Source organism: Gopherus flavomarginatus, chromosome 7 (assembly GCF_025201925.1).
Source record: "Gopherus flavomarginatus isolate rGopFla2 chromosome 7, rGopFla2.mat.asm, whole genome shotgun sequence".
Lineage (NCBI taxonomy): Eukaryota > Metazoa > Chordata > Testudines > Testudinidae > Gopherus > Gopherus flavomarginatus.
This window is the reverse complement of record NC_066623.1, coordinates 28,054,814-28,073,062: the sequence shown is the minus strand read 5'-3', so window position 1 is coordinate 28,073,062 and position 18,249 is coordinate 28,054,814. Positions and strand designations below refer to the sequence as shown.

Sequence of the window (18,249 nt, the reverse complement as noted above, 5' to 3'; positions counted from 1 at the left end):
AAACTAGCAATGGCTTGTGAAGGCTTCCAAAAATTCTGCTAAGATGCACTGATATTCAGATGTGAATAAATGGATTTACTTACTTAATGGCCCCTAGTAGATTGTTACATCTGCTGGAGATCAGTGGAGAGTAGCAGTTCTCTGCTACATCCCCTCAGTTCAGACACATCCCAGACATGCCTCTTTACACTGTGAGAGAAGCTCAGGAGGAGGCCACTGGGGGATTTTCCCTCACATTGGCAGAATTGTCAGTTAGTGGTCCCTGGTATTACCACCCGGATCTTTCAAATCTATATGTCAGCAAGTCCTCAGATTTGTATCTCATTTGAAAGAGTCAGGAAAACCTCAAACATATTTGCACCTGTTTGCTTTGTCCTTGTGTTTTTCTTATATATCTCAGATTGAAAAACAATGTCCAAGGTAAATTTCATGCCCATTTTAAGTACATATTAAGAACATATAGTTTCTCCCCACATATCATCTACTTTTCACGCCATACCATCCTTGCAGACACAGGGCGCAGGCAGGGGCGGCTCTATCTTTTTTGCCGCCCCAAGCATGGCAGTCAGGCTGCCTTTGGCGGAGCGCCAGCGGGAGGTCCCTGGTCCTGTGGCTTCGGCGTACCAACCGCCGAATTGCCACCTGATCCGTGGGACCCACGGACCTCCCGCAGGTGCGCCGCCGAAGGCAGCCTGACTGCCGCCCTCACAGTGACTGGCAGGGCGCCCTCCGCGGCTTGCCGCCCCAGGCACACGCTTGGAGCACTGGTGCCTGGAGCTGTCGCTGGGAGCAGAACAGTGTCACATACATTCCTGTCTGTGGCTTGTTTATCCATTAAGCCCAGTCTTATCATGTCCTCGTGTACAATGTCCCACCAATTAGTCAGCTGTCAGCCTCTAGGTTGGACTAACCTTGGTTGGGTTGGGCATTATTTTCTTTGGCAACCTATCTTCTCTTTGTCTTCTACAGTGTCTTCTCCATTGTAATCTGTTTGACTATAGCAATCCTATACCCTGATTTCACATCCTACTCTCCTTCTGACTTCATTTGTCTTAAAATCATTCCACTTTACATCTGCCATATTTCAAAGAACTTCCATCTCAACTTCTTCCAGCGTTTTGATGTCTCTTTCATCTAATGCAGTTGCTTCCAGACCATAGAGTAATACTGTCAGTACACTAGTTTGATAAAATTTCACTTCGGCACCAAATGCAATGTTTTTATCAATCCATAATTTTGTCAATTTCTGTGCAGCACTTGTAGGTAAGATGCATCTATTTAACCGCCTATATAGAAAAAGTTAATTTTTTTCAGAAACATCTGTAATGGGAAGTTAATAGATTTGGCACATTTGATGTTTGGGATCACCCAGACCAGTAAGGGGGTCTGTCACTGCCTGCCTTGTGACCTTGGATTCCTTTATGTTGTGCAACTTTAGTTTAAACCCCTGACACCAGTAACTTGTCCACAAGCACAAGGTGTCATCCTGGCTTCCACTAATATAGTTACTCCTTGCACAGTGACACCAACAGGCATTATAGTTTTGGGTCTCCCTAAATCTGTCCTCCCTGAGTTCTTAACTACCAGATTCTCAGACTTTTCCCTCTGGTTTGTCCCCCCCGCCCGTGAAGGCGTGAAACCAGCACCCCATCCCCAGATACCAGCTTGTTTTGGCACACCCACAGTAGACAGTTTGCATAATGAAGATCTGCTTGGGGTAAAAATAAATGAAAGATTTATTTAATAGAAAAAAACACAGATTCAAAGATGAAATAGTAAGTGAGAGCAAACACATACAAGTTACACATAAAATAAATATAACAATGCAACCTTTGGCTTTGCAATTCCATATTAGATAAAATCTCTTTTCTAATGCAAGTTACCTATTGCCTTTTAACAGTTTCCCAGCATACCCTCTGCAATAGAGGGGAGCCACTGTTTCATAAACAGCAACCACCAAGTGACTGTCCCTCTGTTTCTAGAAACCTTTCACTTTAAACTCCTTCCATTTTCAGGTTTTTTTTCTTGTCACCATAGATGTCCCCAGTTATCTCAATGTCTTTCCATTAACTTTAATGGCCCATGTTGTTGCCTTTTTGTGGGTTGTACAATGGATTGTTACTTGCACCTAGTTTTGTGTAAACACCTGGCTTGAGAAGTACCCCTCCCTGCTGTGAGGTGTACTTGAAATTGTAGTGCAGGGTTATGAGCACAGTTTTCTGTATAGATAGCTTCATAACCACAGTGTGTATCCATATCTCATAATGGCCATCAACTTCAGAACATTACAAGTTTTCAAAAAAGACCTTACCCAACATATTTTTATATCGCAACAGCATTGTATACAATCAGTTCTTCAACTGCATATTCTTTGGGGTTCATGTCCCTTTTTTCCCCTTAGAATGTCTGGGCCCTGATCATACAGCACGTATCACCATAGTACAGATTTTATTTTGTATCATTAACTTTTGTTAACACGTTACACATATATTTAAAGAGATTTTCCTATGAAAACAGTGACAATGTAATAATTAAATAAATTGCTGCAGTTGTTGTGGATGTAAAACAGACTAGATTACAAATCTGACAAAGAATAAATAAAAATTAGGAAAAAGAAGCTCATTGCTTTTCTCAAAAAACATTAGGGCCTAAATAGTTTCCTGTTTGGGCTGCATTGCACTTTGCTACCTAAGCAAAATAGCCCCATGGCTGGCATTGCCAGCCACTGTAGAATCATCCCAGCATAGAAGCATCTTCCAGTGGCACTGGAGTCAAAATAGACTGTGGGGTGTACAGCTCCCTCTCTGCTAAAATCATAGGGAGAGCTCCACTCCTCTTGGGTGGTGCTGCTAAAATTACAGAGTGTGTGTCTTCTCTTCCTTTGCTAATGTTTTTACCTTCTTTTATCCAATTGGGTAGTGTAGAATCAGTAGAGGAAGCAAGGCCAGGGTGTCCCTGTGCCTCAGCAATCTCTAGCTAACTGATCAGGTCCTTCAGTCCATTGGCAGCTGGTGTAATTATGACTGTTTCTCAAATTTGTGGTGAGGAGCCCACCCACCCATGACCAGCTCAGGATTTAAGGAGGCCAACCATGGTTTATCACCACCACCTTTGTACAAACACCTCCTGCGAGGGTATGCTGAGTGCTCCCAAGCCACAGCCGATTATTAGGGCCTAGAACATATAAAGTGAATTGACTGACTAAATAATTATAGAAACAACACATTTCTGCTTCACTGACAAATGCAATTCCATTTCTGTGAGGTGTGGGGAGAAGGGGCTGTAGTGTGTGATGGGATAAAGAAAGAAGGGAGATGTGCATCAGAGAATAAAGGTGCACAGAACTACATCCTCCTGTAAGCGCCTAGCTCACTGTGAATATAGCATAAATAAAAACAAGAATAATATAAGTATGTATTTACTCTAATAGTTATTTCTATAATATTAATTATTCCATAGATATATGAATATACAACTGAAATTTCTTTTTCAAAAACTACTTTTCATAGTAATGATCCTTTCTGAGCATGCACGTGTGCGCACATGCACACACTTTCTGGATGCTTCCAGTTGTACTATGCTCATGCTTCAAAACAAACAAACACAAAAATGAAAACAAAAAGCCAGCCCCACAGCTGCAAGTCTCAGAACCTGGATCAACTGACTTGAACTCACAGGATTTTGCACTATGGGGCTAAAAATAGTCACATAGGTATTTCCGCGTAGGCTGGAGCCTGGGCTCTGAAAAGCTCCACAGTCACTGGGTTTCAGAGCCTGAGTTCCAGGCAGAGGGTATGTCTACATCTACAATTTTGCAGCGCTGGTTGTTACAGCTGTATTAGTACAGCTGTATAGGGCCAGCGCTGCAGAGTGGTCACACTTACAGCAACCAGCGCTGCAAGTGGTGTTAGATGTGGCCACACTGCAGCGCTGTTGGGCGGCTTCAAGGGGGGTTCGGGGAACGCGAGAGCAAACCGCAGGGAAGGAGACCTGCTTGCACGGGGGTTCGGGGAACGCGAGAGCAAACCGGGGAAGGAGACCTGCTTCCCCGCGGTTTGCTCTCGCGTTCCCCGAACCCCCCTGCAAACCGCAGGGAAGGAGACCTGCTTGCACGGGGGTTCGGGGAACGCGAGAGCAAACCGGGGAAGGAGACCTGCTTCCCCGCGGTTTGCTCTCGCGTTCCCCGAACCCCCCTGCAAACCGCAGGGAAGGAGACCTGCTTGCACGGGGGTTCGGGGAACGCGAGAGCAAACCGGGGAAGGAGACCTGCTTGCACGGGGGTTCGGGGAACGCGAGAGCAAACCGGGGAAGGAGACCTGCTTGCACGGGGGTTCGGGGAACGCGAGAGCAAACCGGGGAAGGAGACCTGCTTCCCCGCGGTTTGCTCTCGCGTTCCCCGAACCCCCCTGCAAACCGCAGGGAAGGAGACCTGCTTAATTACCAGAGAGGCTTCCTCAGGTATGCTGGGATACCTGCTTATTCCACGGAGGTCAAGAAAAGCGCTGGTAAGTGTCTACACTTGATTACCAGCGCTGGATCACCAGCGCTGGATCCTCTATACCCGAGACAAAACGGGAGTACGGCCAGCGCTGCAAACAGGGAGTTGCAGCGCTGGTGATGCCCTGCAGATGTGTACACCTCCTAAGTTGCAGCGCTGTAACCCCCTCACCAGCGCTGCAACTTTGTGATGTAGACAAGCCCAGAGAGGGAACATCTACACTGCTATTTTTAGCCCAATAGTGTGAGTCCCACTGGCCCAAGGCAGTTGACCTGGGTTCTGAAACTTGCTGCTGTGTTTTGATTTTTTTTCAGTGCAGACGCACCCTGTTGTGTGTCACACCTACATCACAAGACTAGTCTATATTCCACTTAACAAATGAGAATCTTCACTTTTCTTATTCTGCCTTTCCCTAGCTAACATATTGTGTCAGTGTAGTTGTAGCCATGTCAGTCCCAGGATATTAGAGATGTCTCTCTAACATTGTGTCAGCACAAAGTGAATGTTAGCTATGGCCAAAGTTCCTCCTGTTGATTTCAAATTGAATTTGAGCACGAATGACAACAGTAGGGGGGAGGCCATCTTTGTATGTTATACAAATCTTTTAAAAATATTTCATTTCTCAGTGCCTAAATGTATGTAAAAACCTAGGCACTGAGAAATGAAATACTTTTAAAAGATGTGTATCTGTGTGTGTATATATAGGTATATATTTAAAAGATATATTGATATAGATATTTATTAGTGTGGCACTGAGCACTGAGAAGATATCTATGTATTAATATGGCACTATGAAATGAAATGAAATATTTTAAAAAGAGATTTCTTCAACATTTATGTATTATTAAAAAGAAAGCACATTGTATTGTTGAAAAAGATCCTTGGTCAATCAAATATAATTTCCTTATTGCTGATTCTTGATTGCTTCCATGACAACGCCATTTCATAGCTAGAATATACTTACATACAATTAAGAAATGAGCATACATGCTTGTTCTACTGAAATTAACTATTAAAAGACATCTTAAGTTGGTCTCTAGGTTTGTTAACTTCTGGTCCCTCAAAGGTACTGTGCAATCATAGATATTAAGAGATCATGTGAATAATAATGTTTTATGATGGTTCTGTTTGCATCACCATAGTTAAAGCTCTACAGCTGTAAAATCAATTTGTTAAGAGAAGGTTTTATTACATGTTATTAGTACATGTACATTAAGCAACTCTTTTCCTCTCTTACTACTGAACAAAAAGACCATAAAGGACATTTATTTAACCATAACATAATACACTAAAATAATAACAAAAGACTGGCATTAGTCTATACAAAAAAAGTCATTTCTGTTGGAAATGTGGTCGGATATTGTTAAATAACTCTGTCATTTCCTAGGGCATTGCATAGCCTCTTCAAACGTTGAGCAATTGTGCAGTTCCATCATCTAGTCACAACAGGGTGAAGGTTACCTGTGAGGCCTCCAGCTGGAATTCTGGAGTCTGCCCTGGATTGCCTTCTTTTTGAGGATTTAATCTGAACCCTTCTCAATGTAACTACATTTTCGGTACTTTAATAGTGATGTGAGAATGGCAAAGAATGTGACATAGAAGACTCTACAGTTCAAATGTAAAATCATTTAATGAATGCATGCCACATGCCTGACTCATTATGCGGAATCTGGCCCTCAAGTTTGGCAATACGTACACTAATTCCCTATTAGAAATGTGATTCTACATTCCTCATTTAGAAAGTAGCATAAAAAAAATCAAGATGTATGGCTAAAAAAGCTTTTATACCATTTTGAAGTTTCCTGGTATGTTTTTAAAAGCAAGAGATAATCCCTTTTTTCAGCTATTGTGTTTTATTCTGTTGAGGGTTGATGGCTATAAAACATTGTACCTCCCTTTAAACTTTTCCATATAACTTGATTAGACAGCAGTAATCTCTAATGCTTTCATGTGCAAATTTAGGAGTGACCCAGAACAAACGAGTTTCCTTCATCACCATAGCAACCAGGACTGTGGAAGAATGCCACTCACCAGGCAATGCAAGTCAAATTTCATCCCTTTGATGTTAATTAACACATTGCTTTTAGAAAAGTCAATGCATTTTTCTTCTTTAAATGTTTGTGATAAATTTGTAATACTCCTGAAAATGAGAGGCAGCTACAGTAGCACCAGCTAGAGACAGGGACAGTGTGGGCAGCTTACTTTAGCAGATTCCTCACACAACACTGCTAAGTCAGCAATCCAGCCAGCGTGTGCATTAGCAGGCTGCTTTCACACACCTAGGGCACATTGTACGGCATGGAGCTACAGGCTCATCGAGTACTACAATAATGCATAATATTAGCAAAAGAAAAAAATAGGGAAGAGGTTATAAAATTTTTCTATACTATTTTATTTATTATTGAATCCATTTTTCATATTTTTTTCATTGTACAGTTCTTTGGACCATATATCCTTCTCCCTCTGATTCTGACTTAGCTCTGTCGTCCTTTCAGTAGTTGTTTATGGCTTAATCATTGCCTCTGTGCCACTCTTACAAAATCCCATTAGGGAATACTGAATTGTTCCAAATTTAGTTTTTGATAATAGAACATGAGAGTTTGAAGTGGCCAAAGGGCCACAAACCACCAAAGAGACTCAGTAGGGCTACTGGGGGGTGGGAGGAAGGAGAAGAGGAAGGATGCTTCAGTGGTTAGGTTGCCACTAGTCTGGGACTCAGGTTACCTATGTTCAATTCCCTGCTCTGTCACAAACTTCCTGTGTGACCTTGGGTAAGTCACTTAAGCTGTGCCTTCACTGCAGAATTAACTTGTGTGATCTACACTTGAGTTAAATTCTCTTGAATTTGCCTAGCTCAAATGAGAGTGATCACACTGTGAAACAACATTTGTGCTGCATCATGATTTAGTTACTGCACAGAGTGGTTGTGTTAGCACGAGGTTTCTCAAACAGGGGTTGCCGCTTGTGTAGGGAAAGCCCCTGGCGGGCTGGGACGGTGTGTTTACCTGCCCCATCCACAGGTCCGGTCGATCGCAGTTCCCACTGGCTGCGGATCGCTGCTCCGGGCCAATGGTAATGCTGCGCCGCCCCCAGCAGCTCCCATTGGCCTGGAGCAGTGATCCGTGGCCAGTGGGAGCTGCGATCGGCCGGACCCATGGATGCGGCCGGTAAACACACCGGCCAGGGCCCGCCAGGGGCTTTCCCTGCACAAGTAGTGACCCCTGCTTGAGAAACACCCCCTGTGTTAGTATCTGATGAGTTGTGTTAACTCAAGCTATTGCCCAAATTCTCTGATGGGCCAGCCAACTCAAAAGCAGCACCACATTTAAGTTAAGGGTTTGTGTGTGTGGATGGGACTCGTTAGGGGCAACACTCAAGTTAACTCGGCAGCAAAGACAAGTCCAAAGTATCTCTGTGTCTCCGTTCCTCATTTGTAAAATGGGGATAATAATACCGTCCTGCCTCACAGGGTTGTTGCAAAGATAAACACACTGAAAATTTGAGGAGCACAGATACTATGGTAATGGGGGCCACAGATAGAAGAAGTCAGTTTTAGACTTCCCCCTTGCCCACCCACTTCTCTCCTTGCCCAAGCTACCTTACTTGCAGTTGAGCTAGAAACAAACCTCACTTGGGGGTTAAAATGGAGCTCCCTACACCACTGACTAGTTCAATCACAGCAGTAGTGAAGCTACCCTAGATAAGTAAACTGATAATGTAGAACCATGCATTTTTACCACAGCATCATGAAAACCTGCCCTGCACTAATGCTTAAACAGCTGTTACTGGACTGCACCTCCTCGCAACTCAGAGCTGGGCATAAATGCCACAATTTCAACAACTGGACAATTTCAACATCTACTTTTCTGTAAAATCTTTATGAATTTGCTGAACAGTGCAGCAGAGAAAGACCATTAGAAGCCCTCATCCTACTGTAACAAAAGGCTTTGCTGAAGGTCAAAAGTTACTCCTTTTCTGGGACTTAACTTTAGTACTAAAAATAATTCATACTAAATAACATATTCTGGCTAGGTTTGCACCCCAAGCCTAGCCACTTGAACCTAGTTTCTGTTTTAAAATGTCTGTCTCTGATCCTGGTTTACTCTCAAGCATGCTAATCCCAGGTCCTTCACAGCCAGGATGGAATTTAACAAGGCACACCTGCTTCAGTTCATCAGCAAGAATTTACTTATACATGCCAAGAGAATGGGATAACAGAGGATCCTGCCGTCCTACCACAAGCTTGAAAATGAGGGATGTTTATGATTCAGAAGAACCATTTGTCTCCATGCAATGGAATAAGGTGTGCAACACCATAACACAAACAGTATAATCACATTCTATGTCAAAGCATAAACAGCATAAAACAAAGATTAAAATCATATTCTGTGCTAGAGAGCATATCAAAGATTTAGAGATGAGCCCAAACCCATAATCCATAACTGAACACCCCAAACTGTGGAAAAGTTTACATCCAGATTGGATCCAAAATTTGCAGTGATGGCCCATCTTTGTATGTAGCAATTTAGGAAATACTTAGTTCATGAGTCTTCATATTATCTCCTGCCCACAATTTGTAGTTAAGGATTAGAAAGGAAAAACAATGTTTCAGAGAGTTTGCATGGGCTGTCAACATTTGCTTATAGTTTTATATACCCAAATACCAAAGTATATCTTCAGGGTTCTCCCTAGCTTGATAAGGTCTCCTGAGCAGCTAGCTTGACTTGGATTTTCAGTCTAATCTGAATTGTGCTGACCTGCATACAGAGACTAAATCAGAGGTGAAAGTACGCTGGTATGGCCCGGTATGGAGTACCGGTAAAAAAAGGTACAGTAGTGTACCAGCAAATAAGTGGAGCATTCAGTACTGGCTTACTTTCACCTCTTTTGGCTGCATAACAAAAAGTTCAAACTCAAAGCTAACAAAAGCTTGGAAAGGGAAAACTCACTGTCACATTTGTTTGTTGTTTCTCTCCCTCTCCTTCTCCAGCCCGGCTTTCTGACACAGCTAGACTCCGCATTCCCCCGACTCTCCCACTCAGCAGGGGCTGCAGGGGCTCCCCTCTAGCTTGCAGCAGGGAGAAGGGGGACTGGCTGAGGGAGGAGCCTCCCCAGGTAGCCTGCTGCCTGCATAAGAAAGTTTAAACTTAGCTGTTCACTTACTGTTCATAGATTTGAACTTGGAAATGGTTCCTGATTTTGATTGTATTTTTTGTGTATTATATTAGTGAAGAGTGCTTCATCCAGGGGGCAGAAAAGAACTGCCCTGTATCATAACCTTAGTCCCAGATTTGGACCTTAGCGTCCAAAATATGGGGGTTAGCATGAAAACCTCCAAGCTTAGTTACCAGCTTGGACCTGGTACCTGCTGCCACCACCCAAAAAATTAGAGTGTTTTGGGGCACTCTGGTCCCCCTGAAAAACCTTCCCTGGGGACCCCAAGACCCAAATCCCTTGAGTCTCACAACAAAGGGAAATAATCCTTTTTCCCTTCTCCCATCCAGGTGCTCCTGGAGAGATACACAGACACAAGCTCTGTGAAACTACACAGAGTGACTCCCTCTCTCTGTTCCCAGTCCTGGAAACAAAAAGTACTTTCCTCTTCACCCAGAGGGAATGCAAAATCAGGCTAGCGATTTCAACCCACACAGATCTCCCCCTGATTTCTTCCTCCCACCAATTACCTGGTGAGTACAGACTCAATTTCCCTGAAGTAAAGAAAAACTCCAACAGGTCTTAAAAGAAAGCTTTATATAAAAAGAAAGAAAAATACATACAAATGGTATCTCTGTATTAAGGTGACGAAATACAGGGTCAATTGCTTAAAAGAATATTGAATAAACAGCCTTATTCAAAAAGAATACAAATCAAAGCACTCCAGCACTTATATTCATGCAAATACCAAAGAAAAGAAACCATATAACTTACTATCTGATCTCTTTGTCCTTACACTTAGAAACAGAAGATTAGAAAGCAGAACTACTTCTCCAAAGCTCAGAGAAAGCAGGCAGACAGAAAACAAAGACTCAGACACAAACTTCCCTCCACCCAGAGTTGAAAAAATCCGGTTTCCTGATTGGTCCTCTGGTCAGGTGCTTCAGGTGAAAGAGACATTAACCCTTAGCTATCTGTTTATGACACGCCCCCCAAATTGCAGACAGTGGGGAAGCTCACTGGCGGCGATTTCCTTCTAGAACTTTAAAATAAACAGATTACTACAACACATGCACCTTTACATATACTACTAAGTATATAACTAACAGACTTCTACATTTTAAGAACACTTTTTAACTACTGAATTCTGGGAAACTCTCACGGGAGAGAGCATCAGCAACTTTGTTAGAAGCTCCTGTGATGTGTTGAATTTCAAAATCAAAATCTTGGAGAGCTAAACTCCAACGAAGAAGTTTCTTGTTGTTCCCCTTGGCAGTATGAAGCCACTTTAGTGCAGCATGGTCAGTTTGTAGTTGGAACCGCCGTCCCCAAACATATGGGCGTAGCTTTTCCAGGGCGTACACAATGGCATAGCATTCCTTTTCACTGACTGACCAGTGACTTTCCCTCTCAGACAGTTTCTTGCTGAGAAACACGACAGGATGGAAGTTGTGATCTGTTGCTTCCTGCATGAGCACTGCTCCTATACCACGCTCAGATGCATCTGTGGTTACTAGGAATGGCTTGTCAAAGTCCGGGGCCCTGAGCACAGGGTCAGACATGAGCATCGCCTTAAGCTGGGTAAAGGCCTTTTGACACTTATCAGTCCACTTAACGGCATTTGGCTGGGTTTTTTTGGTCAGATCGGTCAATGGGGCAGCGATTTGGCTGTAGTGTGGTACAAATCGCCTGTAGTATCCGGCCAAGCCTAAGAAGGATTGGACCTGCTTCTTGGACCGTGGGACAGGCCACTTTTGGATAGCATCCACCTTGGCCTGTAGGGGGTTTATGGTTCCTCGACCCACCTGGTGCCCCAGGTAAGTCACTCTGTTTTGGCCTATTTGACACTTTTTGGCCTTAACAGTTAGTCCGGCCTGCCTGATGCGCTCAAAGACCTTTTCCAGGTGTAGTAGGTGTTCGGGCCAGGAGTCTGAAAAAATGGCCACATCATTGAGGTAGGCAACTGCAAATTCTCCCAGTCCAGCTAGTAGACCATCTACCAGCCTCTGGAAGGTGGCGGGTGCATTTCGAAGGCCGAAAGGAAGGACATTGAATTCATACACCCCCGCATGGGTGACGAATGCTGACCTCTCCTTGGCAGGTTCATCTAGCGGTACTTGCCAGTACCCCTTGGTTAAGTCTATTGTAGAGATGAACTGGGCACGTCCCAACTTTTCCAATAGCTCATCGGTGCGTGGCATTGGATAGTTGTCCGGACGAGTTACAGCATTTAGCTTACGGTAGTCCACGCAAAAGCGTATTTCCCCATCTGGTTTGGGTACCAGAACCACTGGAGATGCCCATGCACTGGTAGATGAGCGGATTATACCCATCTGTAGCATGTTCTGGATCTCCCGTTCTATAGCAGCTTGGGCATGAGGAGACACCCGGTAGGGTGGGGTTCTGATTGGGTGAGCATTACCTGTATCAATGGAGTGGTATGCCTGCTCAGTCTGTCCTGGGGTGGCTGAGAACAATGGGGCGAAGCTAGTGCACAGCTCCTTTATTATTCGCCACTGCAGACGTTCCAGGGTGGTTGAGAGGTTCACCTCTTCCACGCCACCGTCTTTTTTCCCGTCGTAGTAGACACCGTCAGGCCACTCAGCCTCATCTCCCTGGACTGTAAACTGACAAACCTGTAAGTCTCTGGAATAAAAAGGCTTGAGAGAATTAACATGGTAAACTCTAGGTTTTAGTGAGGAATTGGGAAATGCTATGAGGTAATTCACAGTTCCCAGGCGCTCTTGGACCGTGAATGGCCCTTCCCATGATGCTTCCATCTTATGGGCCTGTTGCGCCTTCAAGACCATAACCTGGTCTCCTACCTTGAAGGAACGTTCTCTGGCATGTCTGTCATACCAGGCCTTTTGCTCTTCTTGAGCATCCTTTAGGTTCTCTCTAGCAAGGGCTAAAGAGTGTCGGAGGGTGCTTTGTAGGTTGCTTACAAAGTCCAGAATGTTAGTTCCTGGAGAAGGCGTAAACCCCTCCCATTGCTGCTTCACCAACTGTAATGGCCCCTTAACCTCGTGACCATACACAAGTTCAAATGGTGAAAACCCTAAACTGGGATGTGGTACAGCCCTGTAGGCAAACAGCAACTGCTGCAACACTAGGTCCCAATTATTGGAGAATTCGTTGATGAATTTTCGTATCATGGCCCCCAAAGTTCCATTGAACCTTTCCACCAGGCCATTGGTTTGATGGTGGTACGGGGTGGCAACCAAGTGATTCACCCCATGAATTTCCCACAGTTTTTCCATGGTCCCTGCCAGGAAATTAGACCCTGAATCTGTAAGGATGTCGGAGGGCCAACCTACCCTGGCAAAGATGTCTGTTAAGGCCAGGCACACAGTGTTAGCCCTGGTGTTGCCTAGAGCTACTGCTTCTGGCCATCGGGTAGCAAAGTCCACTAAAGTCAGTACGTACTGCTTTCCTCTGGGCGTCTTTTTTGGGAAAGGGCCCAGAATATCCACAGCTACTCGCTGAAATGGGACCTCAATTATGGGGAGTGGCTGGAGAGGGGCCTTGACCTGGTCTTGAGGCTTTCCCACTCTTTGGCATACCTCACAAGACCGGACATACTTGGCAACGTCCTTGCCCATCCCCTCCCAGTGGAAGGACTTCCCCAACCGGTCCTTGGTTCTGTTCACCCCAGCACGGCCACTGGGATGATCATGGGCTAAGCTTAAGAGCTTCCCCCGGTACTTAGTTGGAACCACCAACTGTTTTTGCGGCTGCCATTCTTCCCGGTGTCCACCAGAAAGAATTTCCTTGTATAAAAGTCCTTGGTCTATAACAAACCGGGATCGATTAGAAGAGCTGAGAGGCGGTGGGGTGTTCCGTGCCGCCGCCCAAGCTTTCTGAAGGCTGTCATCTGCTTCCTGCTCAGTCTGGAACTGTTCCCTTGAGGCTGGGGTCACCAGTTCTTCCTCAGACTGTGGACTTGGGCTTGGTCCCTCTGGAAGCAATGTAGGTGATGGAGTTGTTTCCGTTGCTGGTGAACCGCTCTCCGCTGGTGCACCTGAGGTTATTTCAGGCTCTGGATGAGCCTTTTGGGTATGGCTGTCTGTTGCTTCTGCCAGTTTTGGCTCGCTGGCACCCTCTGGCGTTGAGTTTGAAGATAGGGTTGCACTTGCTGGTGCTGGTTGCTGTTCCAGTTCCGGGCCTGGGACTGGAGGTGTTGTGGCTGTTTCAGTGGTTGGCATGGAATCCGGGTCCACTACCTCTGTCGAGGTCTCTGGTAACACAGACGGGGCCTCTGTGGACGGCTCAGGAACAGGAATGGGTCTGGAAGCTTGCCTGGTTTGGCTACGTGTAACCATTCCCACTCTCTTGGCCCGCCTCACCTCGTTGGCCAAGTCTTCCCCCAGTAGCATGGGGATAGGATAATTGTCATAGACTGCAAAAGTCCACATTCCTGACCAGCCTTTGTACTGGACAGGCAGTTGAGCTGTAGGCAAGTCTACAGCTTGTGACATGAAGGGGTAAATTGTAACTTTGGCCTTTGGGTTGATGAATTTGGGGTCAACGAAGGATTGGTGGATAGCTGACACTTGTGCCCCTGTGTCTCTCCACGCAGTAACCTTCTTTCCGCCCACTCTCAAATTTTCCCTTCGCTCCAAGGGTATTTGAGAGGCATCTGGGCCTGGGGATCTTTGGTGTGATGGTGGTGTAATGAATTGCACTCTCATGGTGTTCTTTGGACAGTTGGCCTTGATATGTCCCAGTTCATTACACTTAAAGCATCTTCCATCTGATGGGTCACTGGGCCGAGGTGAGTTACTGGAGACTGGTGAGGTGGAAGGGTAGGGTGTCTGTGGCTTTACTTGGGTGGTATGTGGGGTCTTTGGCTGTCCTCGGTTGTAGGGTTTATGGTCGGTGTGCCCCCTGGGGTATTCGTTCCCCTTGACAGTAGCTTTCTTGCTTTCTGCCACTTCCATCCATTTGGCTCCAATCTCCCCCGCCTCAGCGAGATCTTTGGGTTTTCCATCTTGTATGTACCATGTGATGTCTTCAGGAACACCATCCAAGAACTGCTCCATTTGTATGAGGAGGTGCAGTTCTTCCAAGGTTTTAACATTGTGTCCTGATATCCAGGCCTCATAGTTTTTTTGCAATGTAGTAGGCGTGTTTGGGAAATGACACCTCTGGTTTCCACTTTTGGGTTCTGAAGCGCCGACGGGCATGATCTGGGGTTATCCCCATTCTGTATCTGGCCTTGGTTTGAAAAAGTTTATAGTCATTCATTTGCTGCTTAGGCATTTCAGCTGCCACCTCTGCTAAAGGTCCACTGAGCTGTGACCTCAATTCTACCATGTACTGGTCTTCGGGGATGTTGTACCCAAGACAGGCTCTTTCAAAATTTTCCAAGAAGGCCTCGGTGTCATCCCCTGCCTTGTAGGTGGGAAATTTCCTGTGCTGTGGAGCAATAATTGGCGCCGGGTTGTTAGGGTTGGCTGGCACATGCAGCCCAGCTTTTGCCAAGTCCAGTTCATGTTTTCTCTGTTTTTCCTTCTCTTCATTCTCTTTTTGTTGTTTTTCCATTTCTTTTTGGTGTTTTTCCATGTCTCGGCGGTGGGCCGCCTCTTCTTCTGCTTGTTTCCTTCGATAGGCCACCTCTTCTTCTTCTAGTTTTCTTTTGTGTGCTGCCTCTTTGATTTGTTCTTCTCTTTCTTTCATCTCCATTTGTTGCCTGTGTTCAGCTTCTTTGAATTGCCCTTCGGCCTCAATTTTTGCCTTAGAAGTCATGATTCCTGTTTTCTTGTGTTGGGGTGCCCTCCGGTGTTTATCTTCTGAACTGCAGGTTCTCTGTTGCCTCCTGAAGTCTGCCTAGCAACAGTGCCTTTAGCTAATCTTCAATGTTAAGTAAACCTGAAAAACCACTTTATTTGCATGTATATAGTGCTGGTAATGACTCCTAATGGGAGTGCTATTGCATGACAAAAGACCTGTAACAGCTCCTTAATGGCTTCTTGCTTAACATGCAAGCCACAAACTGCCAGAGAGAGCAGAAAAAAAAATTCTCTCTGGTTCCCTTTTAAAACCAAACTGTTTCTCTCTGCTAAAAAGCCCTTAGCAGAGAAGAGAAAAATATAATATTCCTACTGGCTTCTGGATTCTGTCTATATCCCAACCGCTGCTACTCATATCATAACCTTAGTCCCAGATTTGGACCTTAGCGTCCAAAATATGGGGGTTAGCATGAAAACCTCCAAGCTTAGTTACCAGCTTGGACCTGGTACCTGCTGCCACCACCCAAAAAATTAGAGTGTTTTGGGGCACTCTGGTCCCCCTGAAAAACCTTCCCTGGGGACCCCCAGACCCAAATCCCTTGAGTCTCACAACAAAGGGAAATAATCCTTTTTCCCTTCTCCCCTCCAGGTGCTCCTGGAGAGATACACAGACACAAGCTCTGTGAAACTACACAGAGTGACTCCCCCTCTCTGTTCCCAGTCCTGGAAACAAAAAGTACTTTCCTCTTCACCCAGAGGGAATGCAAAATCAGGCTAGCGATTTCAACACACACAGATCTCCCCCTGATTTCTTCCTCCCACCAATTACCTGGTGAGTACAGACTCAATTTCCCTGAAGTAAAGAAAAACTCCAACAGGTCTTAAAAGAAAGCTTTATATAAAAAGAAAGAAAAATACATACAAATGGTCTCTCTGTATTAAGGTGACAAAATACAGGGTCAATTGCTTAAAAGAATATTGAATAAACAGCCTTATTCAAAAAGAATACAAATCAAAGCACTCCAGCACTTATATTCATGCAAATACCAAAGAAAAGAAACCATATAACTTACTATCTGATCTCTTTGTCCTTACACTTAGAAACAGAAGATTAGAAAGCAGAACTACTTCTCCAAAGCTCAGAGAAAGCAGGCAGACAGAAAACAAAGACTCAGACACAAACTTCCCTCCACCCAGAGTTGAAAAAATCCGGTTTCCTGATTGGTCCTCTGGTCAGGTGCTTCAGGTGAAAGAGACATTAACCCTTAGCTATCTGTTTATGACACCCTGGCTTTGGTCACTCCCCGTCCCCCCCAACAACTGTGAGTGAAATTAAGAAGGATGTCAGAAATAGCCCCGAATCCCACGGTTCAGACCGCGAAGTGAACAGCTCAGTTTAAACTGTTCTTATGCAGGCAATAGGCTACCTGGGGAGGCTTCTCCCTCAGCCAGTCCCCCTGTTCCTTGCTACAAGCTAGAGGGGAGCCCCTGCAGCCGCTGCTGAGTGCAGGGGTCAGGAGAACGTGGAGCCTAGTCGCGTCGGGCACCCTGGCTGCAAGAGGAGGAGGAGGAAGAGGAGGTAGGACAAGGAGTGACTGAGTTTTCAGTTTTTCAGGCTTATTTCAATAGTAAAGTTTTATTACAGACAGTACTGGTAGTAGTAATAGTAGCTTTATTTTCTATATCTAAGTCATGCAATGGGAGGTATCCATGAAGTATGCAGCAGAGGTGGGTTGCTTGTGTTTGGACTGTACAGGTAAGAAATGTAACTTACTTCCACCCTGGCCCCTCCCCTTCCATCTGAGGCCCCATCCCTTCCAGGGGCTAGGGGTGGCGGGAGTGGGACCCATACCAGTAAGAGCAGTATTTTACTTTCACCCCTGGACTAAGCTCCAATTACTACTTTTGCTTCCACAAAAATAGAGACTGAGACCTTAAAATCTGGCCCTATGTGTAAAAAGACTGAACCATGGTTTATGTTTGTTTTGGTTTTTTTCTCAGTCTAATTAGATCTCTCTTTTGTGAAGCATTTAGGAAGTGGAAGAAAAATGTCATGGTTTCCAGGAAATGCGTGAGAATATTTATATGTAATAAGTAAATAAAATTGACATGTAACAAACATCAGAATGTCAAGTCCTCTTTTTTTTTAACCACAAGTGATTAATTTAACTGTGCAATTGCACGACCTTGTATATAAGCCATCCTAAGGTACTAATTCATCCAACACAGCTTGGTTATTCAGTGCTAATTTTGCCAAGTAATGTATTAGAAAATCCATATCAGAACTTCTAAGAGTAAATGTTTAACATAACTTCACATCTCCACACAAGAATAGGATTCAGATTGGAGTTTAATTGGGTTTACCTTAGGGGTAAGTGTGTTTTCTCTCTAATACATGGTATCTTTTTAAGTGTCTTAAATATAAACTAGAGTATAATATCCATGTGCTACTTATTTCTGAACGGTCAGTACTAATCTGAAAAAAAAAAAAGATATACTATTTCCTAAACAAAAGAAGAAAACAGAAGACTAAAGAGAGAAAAGGTTGGAATCTACATAACTTGATCTGCATATTTCCTATATAGTCCCAGAATATTTTTGTAGCCAGTGCTGCCAGAGACATTATATCATTTGTGATTTCTTCGGCACATAAAACTTTCCGAGATGTAGGGACAGATGCAGATTCTGATTCATGTACTTGAGCAACACACATAGGTAGAAGTTAAATGGAAGAATGTTTAAAACAATATATTTTCAGTGATCTTTTTCCACTCCTGTTTGTGCAATCCTGTATCTATAAAACATAGATTAACTGCTAAGCACTGGGATAAATCCAAACTGCACCAGATCATTTTATGCTGAATA

General features: G+C 44.4%; 1 protein-coding gene across 1 annotated transcript in view; it reads right to left on the bottom strand.

Moving 5' to 3' along the window:
* TENM2 (teneurin transmembrane protein 2) overlaps window positions 1-18,249 on the bottom strand; it is a 2,274,099-nt gene that overhangs the window by 1,164,604 nt on the left and 1,091,246 nt on the right. The window lies entirely within an intron of this gene.